The following is a 9,597-nucleotide window of genomic DNA, read 5'->3' as shown; positions in this document are numbered from 1 at the left end:
GGACTCCCAGGTCCTTTTCAGAGTCTCTGCTTCCCAGGAGAGAATTCCCCGTCCTGTTCCTAGATGTATTCATTTACAATGAGCCATAGTAAAACACATACTGTTTGATTGCCCCCCAGTTTACCAAGCGATTCAGATCGCTCTGTATCAGTGACTTGTCCTCTTCATTATTTACCACTCACCCAATTCTTGTGTCATCTGCAAATTTTATCTGTGATGATTTTATGTTTTCTTCCAGGTCATTGATAAAAATGTTAAATCGCGTCGGGCCAAGACCCGATCCCTGCGGGGACCACACTGGAAACACACCAGTGCAATGCTGATTCCCAGTTTACAATTACATTTTGAGACCTGTCAGCCAGTTCATAACCAATTCATGTGTGCCACGTTACTTTTGTATCCTTCTAGGATTCCGATCAAACTGGAGTGCGGCGCCAACTCAAGCGCCTTACAGAAGTCTACATACATTATGCCAATGCTATTTCCTTTCTCTACCAAACTTGTAATCTCATCGAAAAACAGATCGCAATTATCTTGGCGGGAAATATTTTCCATACACCCATGTTGATTTGCATTAATTAAATTATCTTCTTTAATTCTTTATTAATTTAATCTTGTACCAGCCGCTCCATTATCTTGCCTGGGATCGATGTCAGGCTGACAGGCCTGAAATTACCCAGGCCATCCCGTTTACCCTCTTTAACAATTGGCCAAACTGACTCTCCCTCTGGAGCGTATATGGAGCCTGGGCACTTAACTCAGGGCTGTGAGTCCACTGGGCAGCAGGGCACATGAAGCTAGGCATGGCAACGCTGAGCCGAAGTCCCTTCTGTGGTTCTAGCCAAGGCCACACAGGCTAGGAATTGAATCCAGCATCCCAGGCCTTAGCCCCCAGCCCACCCCTCCTCTCTAGGTGCCTCGGGGGAGCGTGGGAAGGGCGAAGGCCCTGCAGTGACATCTGTCTCCTGTTCTTGGCTGCAGGCCACCAGAGCCCTGTACGAGATCTTCAAGGAGCAGGCCTGCAGGCAGCAGGTGAAGGAGCTCTTCCCTCAGCTCTCCATTGCCCTGCTATTCCGGATCACATACACGGTGGAGCTGTCCATGCATAACGAGAGGGTGCATAACCAGGGGGACACGCCCGCATCCCTCAGCCCTGTCAGGTACCACCAGCCCGACATCCCGCCTCGGTTCTGAACTGTCGCCCGCAGGCACGCGGCAGAGCCTGGCCTGGGCTCACTCAGTAACAAGAGGCTCGCTCTGCATGCAGGTGTGCGGTGGATGCCATGCAAGCCTTGCTCCAATGTGCTGGCTACAGGGACCAGACCACGTTCATCCACAAGCAGGGTGGCTGGGGCATGCTCATGAACGCCGACATGCACCACAAAGGCGTCTTGCTGCTTGCCCGGTGAGTGTCTTGTCCCTGGGGCTGCTGCCCAGAACTGACCGCAGTAGCATCTCCCGTCCCTGGGCCCAGGACACGGCCACATCGCCTTCCCCGCTGGGTGAGACGCGGCTCCCAATCGCCTGCGTGGAAGAGGCCACAGCCTCTGTGCCGTTGGCCGAGGGGTCAGTCGGCTACTTCTCCACCCTGCGCTGCCTGGCGTAAACCGCTTCCTGCGTAGCTCTGGCAGGTGTGGCTGGGCAAAGATAGCCTCCGTCATGTCTGTCTGCAGCGTTGGTGTAGCCCTGTCAGGCCCAGCACATGAGAGAGACAAGGTGGGGGAGGGAATATCTTTGGCTGGCCCAGCATCTGTGTGTGAGAGAGAGAAGCTAACACAGAAAGCTCTAACACTTTGTCCCCGGGCAATGCTCTGGAACTGCTCCCCACAAAGCCAGTCAGGACTTTGGGGAGCCTCCTCTCCCTCGGAGCAGACTGTCTTCAGGGCAAGAAGCTCACACGGCTTCACCTTCCTGGGTCTCTCCTTGGAGCATTCAGCATATGCCCCTCCGTGCGCTTCCCACAGCGAGTCCCCCCAGGTGGGGTCCTGAGGAAGCCAGAGGATCCTGCACGCACCCCCACTTCGCAGTCAGACGTGACTCTTAGCCAGCCAGTAAAACAGAGGTTTATTAGATGACAGGAACACAGTCTAAAACAGAGCTTGTAGGTACAGCAAACGGGACCCCTCAGCTGGGTCCATTCTGGGGCCCAGCGAGGCAGACAACTCCGTCCGCACTCACTTCCCGTCCCCAGCCAGCTTCCAACTGAAACCCCCCTCCAGCCCCTCCTTTCTGGCCTTTGTCTCTTTCCTGGGCCAGGAGGTCACCTGATCTTTGTTCACCTTTAGCTATCCTCTTGCAAGGGGGGAAGGGCCCTGGCCATTTGTTGCTAGGAGACAGATTGTCAGCCATTTATGCACACTGGAGACTTAAGAAATGCATAGGGGAAACTGAGGCACCCACACAGTATTCAGAGGAAACATTAAGAACGGTCCCACTTCGTCACACAGCCCCAGCGCTGCGTGCTCGGAGCTGGCCTCGTGGAAGGGCTCCCTGTAGAGTGATTAAGGGTCTGGGTCTCTAGCAGTTAGGCTGCTGGGCATTTTAAGCCAGCAGGAACTAGTCCATGCCAGCTGCACGTGACTAGTCACCCGGGATCCCCTGTCCTGTGGCACCGGTCTGGTTAGATTTGTAAATGGAGAACCAGTCCTTGCCCACCTCAATGATGTGGTGTTTGTGTTTCCCATGCCAGGGCCATGGTTTCGGTTAGTTTCCAGGAGCGTTGCTGGATTTTCCAGGAGCTGATGGCCATCCTCAACTGCAGGGATGATAGGCGGTACATCCCGGCCATGGCGTTCTTCATTCAGGTGAGCCTCACTGGCGGGTGAGGGTCGTGAGAACAGCCCTAGCCCAGCGGCTGACCTATGGCCAGGGGTGGCAGGTTTGTAGAAATTTTGGTGGTGACCAGCAGAGCCCGCCCCTCCAAACTCTGCCCCCCACCTGCCTAAGTCTCTGGGAGGGAGTTTGGGCGGGGGGAGGAGGTCTGGGGTACAGGCACTGGGCTGGGGTAGGGGATTGGGGTGCAGGAGGGGTGAGAGGTTGGGCTCTGGGAGGGAGTTTGGGTGGGGGAAGGGGTCTGCGGTGCAGGCTCTGGGATGGAGTTTGGGTGCTGGGTGCAGGCTCCAGGCTGGGGCAGAAGGTGGGGGTGCAGGAAGGGGTGAGGGGTGCAGGCTCTGGGAGGAGTTTGGGGGCAGGAGGGGGTGTGGAGGGAGGGGGTACAGGCTCTGGGAGGGAGTTTGGGGGCCGGAGTGGGGTGTGGGAAAGGGGTGGGGGTGCAGGCTCTGGGAGGAGTTGGGAGGGTGCGGCGCTTACCTGGGGCTCCTAGGCAGGGCGGGCCTGGGGGCCTCCGTGTGCTGCTACCCGCAGGCACTGCCCGCGGCCTCCTACTGGCTGCAAGGGCGCTTGGGGTGGATGTGACGCAGTAGGGAGCGGGGTGGATTGACCTGGGTATGTCGGTTAGTTTTACTGGACTGTCTGCATGGGGGATGGGAGAGCAGGGGATGACTTTAGGTGAGGGACAGTACCTGAGCCTGTTAACCTGAGCCAGGAAGGGGGGTGGGGCAAGTCGACACCTTTTCCCTGGAAACTGGACAAAGGGAGAGGGGGAGAGAAGGAGGAGGAGAGACCCTGCAGGAGGGGTTTTGGTTTCAGTTTTGGGCTGGGTGGGAAGAGGCAGGGAACCCCAAGTCTGGGGTCTAAGATCCTTGCCCCCCAGAGGGACCTGGCTGAAGGGGTCCTGGTTGTACTTCCAAGCCCTGCTTGGGACTGTGTTCCTGTCATCTAATAAACCTTCTGTTTTACTGGCTGGTGAGAGTCACGGTGAATCAGAGGAAGTGGGGGGTGCGGGGCCCTGACTCCCCCACACTCCATGACAGTGGGACACAGACCCACCCCACTCAGGGGCCGCAGGGAGGGGCCGGCAGCCATGTGGAGCAAGCAGGCAGGAAGCCACTCAGCTCCGCTGCACTGCGGGTGGTGAGTGGGGGCCCCGGGCTCTTTTAAATGGCCCAGGAGACATGGGGGCAGAAGGCGGGGCCGAGGCCCATGGTGCCCAGGCACCGAGGGCCCATAGAACTCGCCGCCCATGCCTATGGCCAGGAGAGGGGTAGGTGGCTCTGGGGGTGGGTGGGTGACCAGGGGCAGGGAAAGCTCCTAAAGCCCTAGGGGTGGAGTCACTGACTCTGGACATTGTTACCGGCCCCAGCTGGTGTTGCGGGGCTGGAGCAAAGCCCAGGGTCGGGTGTCTCTTGTTCCCCAAGGCTCAGCTCCATAGAATGGTCCCTTGTGTGACCTCGGCCCTCAAGCCCCCTCTGACGTCCGTATGCCATGCGCAGGCCGGGCCCATCCACGGCCAATTCACCTGCCTCCCGTAGACCGGGTGGCCCTTTGGAACACAAGGCTGCAGCCCCCTCCCTCCAAGCTCCGCATGCAGCTGAGCCTTAGTGAGGGAGCAGGGTAGGCCTTGATCTCGGCTGGAGCCTCGAGGGCCCGTTGCGCTAGCAGCGTTTCAGTGGGGCACACACGGTGACCAATCGCAGTGCCCGGAGTACAGCGCATGCTGTGCCCGTGGCAGGTGGAGCTAAGGGCCCCTTGGCAGAGATGAGTCGTGAGGGTCCAGCCCCGTTCTCTAGCTTGTTTCGCTGTTGGTGTGTTAGCTCCTCCAGTGCCCTGACCTTGGCAATGAGCAGGAAGACGCCATCCTGGATCAGTTGAGTGGGCAGCTGAGAGACCCCAACACTGTGGTGCGCTGGCTGGCGCTCAAAGGCCTCCTGAACCTGTCCCTGTGCCCAGAGAAGGTGAGAGGGGAGGAGGGCTGGGGGATAAACCCAGAACCGCAGGGAGCTGCTGCAGGGCTGGGGTCATTGAAACCTTCCATGGGGACATGACCCTGGCCTCGAGTCAGGAGCTCTGGCTTCTATTCCTGGCTCTGTCACTGACCTGCTTGGTGACCTTGGGCAAGTCTCCAAGCCTGGCTCCTGCGGGGTGTGTCTCTGGGTGTGTGCCGTACCTGGCACTGCCAGGCCTGATTGTGTCTGGGGTCTCTGTGATCCAAAGAACCCTAGCACTAGATTAGCAGCAGAGCTGTGGACTCTAGACCCCAGGGAATGCTGGCGACACCAGTGATCAGGGACGCCCAGACAGAGCCATTTCGCTTCAATTAGGAACCATTTTTTCCTACAAATCCCATTTAAAGCCTCATAGGTTTTAACTGTTGACGTCACAGCTCTGTCCCGCAGCACTTGCTCCTCTGAAGAGCTCTACAGGGGCCTTTTGCTGCTAAGATCTCATAACAAGTTTGATACACACAATATAGTGAAGGCAGAGAAAACCCTTGGGGCTTAAATACACAGATCTGGCAGCCTGGTAAAGAGGAGACAATCTGAAGGCAACTCTCACTAATGATAATTTACTTACCTTGAGAATAGCGGGTCAGTCCGGTTTATTAAACCCGGACTACGATTCTATCAGACATGGAGAGGGCGTGACTGTCATTCTTTGTCATACACCATTCCCATCGTTCCATGCTCCTCAGCCTGGTTTTCACTTGCTTGTGGTTCATTTTTTCTTCCGGAACCGGTTAGCCTGTATTTGACACATTTTTTTCCCTGATGCCGGTTGAGATTTTCATAGATTCATAGATTCTAGGATTGGAAGGGACCTCGAGAGGTCATCGAGTCCAGTTCCCTGCCCTCATGGCAGGACCAAATATTGCCTAGACCATCCCTGATAGACAGTTATCTAACCTACTCTTAAATACCTCCAGAGATGGAGATTCCACAACCTCCCTAGGCAATTTATTCCAGTGTTTAACCACCCTGACAGTTAGGAATTTTTTCCTAATGTCCAACCTAAACCTCCCTTGCTGCAGTTTAAGCCCATTGCTTCTTGTTCTATCCTTAGAGACTAAGGTGAACAAGTTTTCTCCCTCCTCCTTATGACACCCTTTTAGATACCTGAAAACTGCTATCATGTCCCCTCTCAGTCTTCTCTTTTCCAAACTAAACAAACCCAATTCTTTCAGCCTTCCTTCATAGGTCATGTTCTCAAGCTCTTCTCTGGACCCGCTCCAAAAATGTTTTGTGGGGCTGTTTTTGAAAGATTCAAAAACCAAATACAGAAATGATTGAATCTGGCTTTTAGTAACAGACCAACCCTAGAACTCGTGTGCAAAATTGGCTCCCTCCTCTAGGCTGGGCTGTAAGGACAGGGACTCGGGAGAACCCAGGTTCGGTTCCTGGCTCTGCCAGACTCCCTGGGTGACCATGGGCGAGTCACGTAGCCTCTCTGTGCCTGAGTTCCATGTCTGTACAATGGGGATAGAAATCCTTCCTTTGTGTGCCTAGCCTGTAAGCTCTAGGGCAGGGGACGTCTCTTACTGTGCCTGGAAATCCCCCAGCACAAGCCCTGATTGCAGATAGGCCCTCGAGGTGCTATTTGAACCCCTATAACAATAATAGACTTGATTTATTTGGGGTCAACGTGTTGTGCAGAGAATTTTCCACAGATGATACCCGCTAATAAATACCATCCCCTGAGATCTGGGGTACAAGGAAGCAGCTGCTTATGTTGCAGGTAGCCGGCCCTGCTGCCCGTGATCCTAGCTGGCTGTGCAAAGCCTTTGAGGTTCTAACATGTCACCTGGAGGCAGGGGCGCTGGAAGACATTTTATAGTGGAGGTGCTGCACCCCCCCCTTACCCCTGCCCACACCCCCTGCCACCCCTAGAGCTGGGCTCAGGAGCAGGGCCATGGCTCCAGGAGCCGGGGGCGGGGGAGGTGGATGGAGCAAGGGGACCGAGGCTGGGGCCACAGATGGGGGTTGGCGCAGGGCTGGCAGCTGGGACCCTGTGAGCGGGGCCAGGAGCAGAGCCCCGTGTAAAACCTGGGAGTGCTGCAGCACCCCCTTAGTTCCCATGCCTCTGTCTGCAGGGGAGGTGGACGTTGTTTTGGAAATGGCTTGTGGGTCACTGGAGGGTGTTTTGTAAAGCAGCTCCTCATTTCACGCAGGTGGGGAAACTCCAGCGTCTGCTGCCAGAGGTCCTGGAGCAACTACAGGAGGTAGACAGGGACATCATCGCCGAGGCCATCACCGTGCTGAAAAACATCCTTGCCGGCATGGACAGGCAGAGCGCCAGCCGCGCGGCTGTGCAAGTGGCTGAGAAACTCCTGCCTTTCATTGATGATGTAAGGCCTGGTGGCTCATGGGAGCCCGTTCAAACTGCGGACCTGTGAATGGGGGCTGGCGGGTGGGCTAGCAGGGCCTGTGTATGGTCCTAGCCAGAAAAAGGATTGTTGTAAATGACGTGAGCCCATTCCCGCCTTCCTCTGCTACCTCACTCTCCATCAGAGCGTATGGCAGAAAGGATGGGAACCCTTGTGTCCTGCAGGCCTGCTGACAAGGATCAGGGCAGCCTGGGGACAAGGCTCCCCTTGTGGAAGGACATGCATTCCTGAGTCTGCATGCAGCGAGGGGGCCTCTGCAGCACAGGGTGCTGCAATGCTCTTACTGGCTTCCAGGGTGACAAGTGATGGTACCCTGGTGAAAATCCTGCCCCTCCTCTCCCTGGCCAGGAATCCCACAGCTGGCCTGGGAGCTCCATAAGGAAACGGCTCCGTTTGTAGGTTCTGCAGCTACCACCCTTTCCTCTCCCCTTCGTTCTCATGGCAGCGCAGCGTCAAAGGAGGGCCTAGTTCTCCCCAGGCTTTTCATAACCACAAACTAGCCCCCGCCGGCACGTTCACCAGACTGATGTCCAGTCCCCCACTGGATGGTGAGATCCAGCAAGTGGGCAGGAGAAAGGGGCCCATCCATTACTGCCTTCTAGGGGTAACCCCCCAGTGGGGGCTCCTGGAGCGTCCACCCACCTCCCCAGCTTTCACAACACTAAATACTACCCTCAGCCCTGCCGAACTCTGCTGGGACCCTGCCGCTCTTTATTTAGTAGTGGCACAGGCCCGGCTCAAGCTGTTCCCAGGGTCTCCTGGACCCCAGCTGCAGGATCTCGCCCTGGGATGAGCCCTTTAAACCAAACCCCTCTCGGGCCCGGGGGGAACAGAACAGGTTCTTTATGGGGGGTGTGTTAAATCCAAATAGCGTTAATGAACACAACGCCCATCACCAGGGAAAGGCAAATAGGCCTCAACAACTGGAGGGAAGACCAGCGAGGTGCCAATTCAACATCTGCCTATGCCCACTGCAGTGCAGCTCTGATGCCCCCAGACCGCTCCCATAAGTTTTGTGCAGAGCCTGCCCGGCTGCTCTGAGCTGACACCGGGGGCAGGAGCAGCTGGCTAGTAAGATTAACATGGGATGGAGTCTAGCAAACAAGCCAGGCTACCTGTGTAATGGCATGTTACCCTGTATGATACTGTTCGACTACTAGGTGACGCTTTGTAAAATACCTTATTTAAATGAACCTCAGCTGTATCCAGCAGAGCATTAACGGTTCTTATGATGAACCCATCTGCAGTGCTCAACTTGTGCCAGGGCTTGCCAGGGCTTAGCCCTGGCACCTCTGGGCTTGCTGCGTCAGTTATGATTGTAAAAAAATTGCTTGAGCCCCAGCACCTCTTTCTTTACAAATTAAGCACTGTCCATCTGGTGTGTGTAAACAAGCTCTGTAGGCAGTACATATCTGGTACAGAACATGATATGGTGTCAGGAGTAAACTAAGAACAGAAACCAAAGGAAAACAGCAACACAGGTTGCAGACGGAAGGAACAGCAACGAAGTTTGCAGGACCTCATCAACATGCCCCACTCTGATTCCCCAGAGAACGTCACCTTTCATAACCCTTCACAATGGACAGACTGGAAACAATGTTTTGCACGATTTTGCATTGCAAACAAGCTGCACAAAGGAACTGGGGATATACAGGTATTGACTTTAATTTAGGCTATGGAGAAGCACGCAGAGCATATCTTTACCTCCTTTGACTTTACTGAAGACCATCACAAAGACAACTATGCAAGGGTTGTGGTTAGGATTGATGCACACTTTATAACCGAGGGAAATGTGGTTTATTAAAGAGCATGTTTTCAGCAAAGAATTCAAGAACCAGGGGAAAATGTTGAAAGTTTTAGAAGACCTCTGCATCCCCTGGCTGAAAACTGTGATTTGGGGAATGTAAAACATGAAAATTTCAGAAACAGGTTGGTTATTGGGTTAAAAGATAAAAACCTTTCATAGAGACAAGCCAGGTGAGGTCTAAATGATATTCCCTCACCTACCTCTAATATCCTGGGACTGTCACAGCTATAACAACACTGCTAAAAACCTTTCACAGTAGCTACCGCCGAAGAGAGATTTAACTCTACCCACAGCTATACAGCGAGCAAGAGTCAGAATTAGTCAAACAACAGGCAAAAGCAAATTGAAAAACCTGCAACTAGCTTAAAAGCTACAAACAGACACTTAAGTGTTAAAAGTCTTTCTCATAAAATCCCTGAGGTAAGGAGAGAGAATTCGCAGGCTAAGAGGGACAAATGCCAGTCTACATGCACAAGGTGTGGAAAAGTCATATCCCAAGGGATGATACATGTCCAGCCAGAGGCGCATGTTGTAATAAATGCCTGAAATATGGACATTTTGCAGCTGTTCG

Source organism: Chrysemys picta, unplaced genomic scaffold (assembly GCF_011386835.1).
Source record: "Chrysemys picta bellii isolate R12L10 unplaced genomic scaffold, ASM1138683v2 scaf3, whole genome shotgun sequence".
NCBI classification, from domain to species: domain Eukaryota; kingdom Metazoa; phylum Chordata; order Testudines; family Emydidae; genus Chrysemys; species Chrysemys picta.
Note: the sequence above shows the minus strand (reverse complement) of the source record.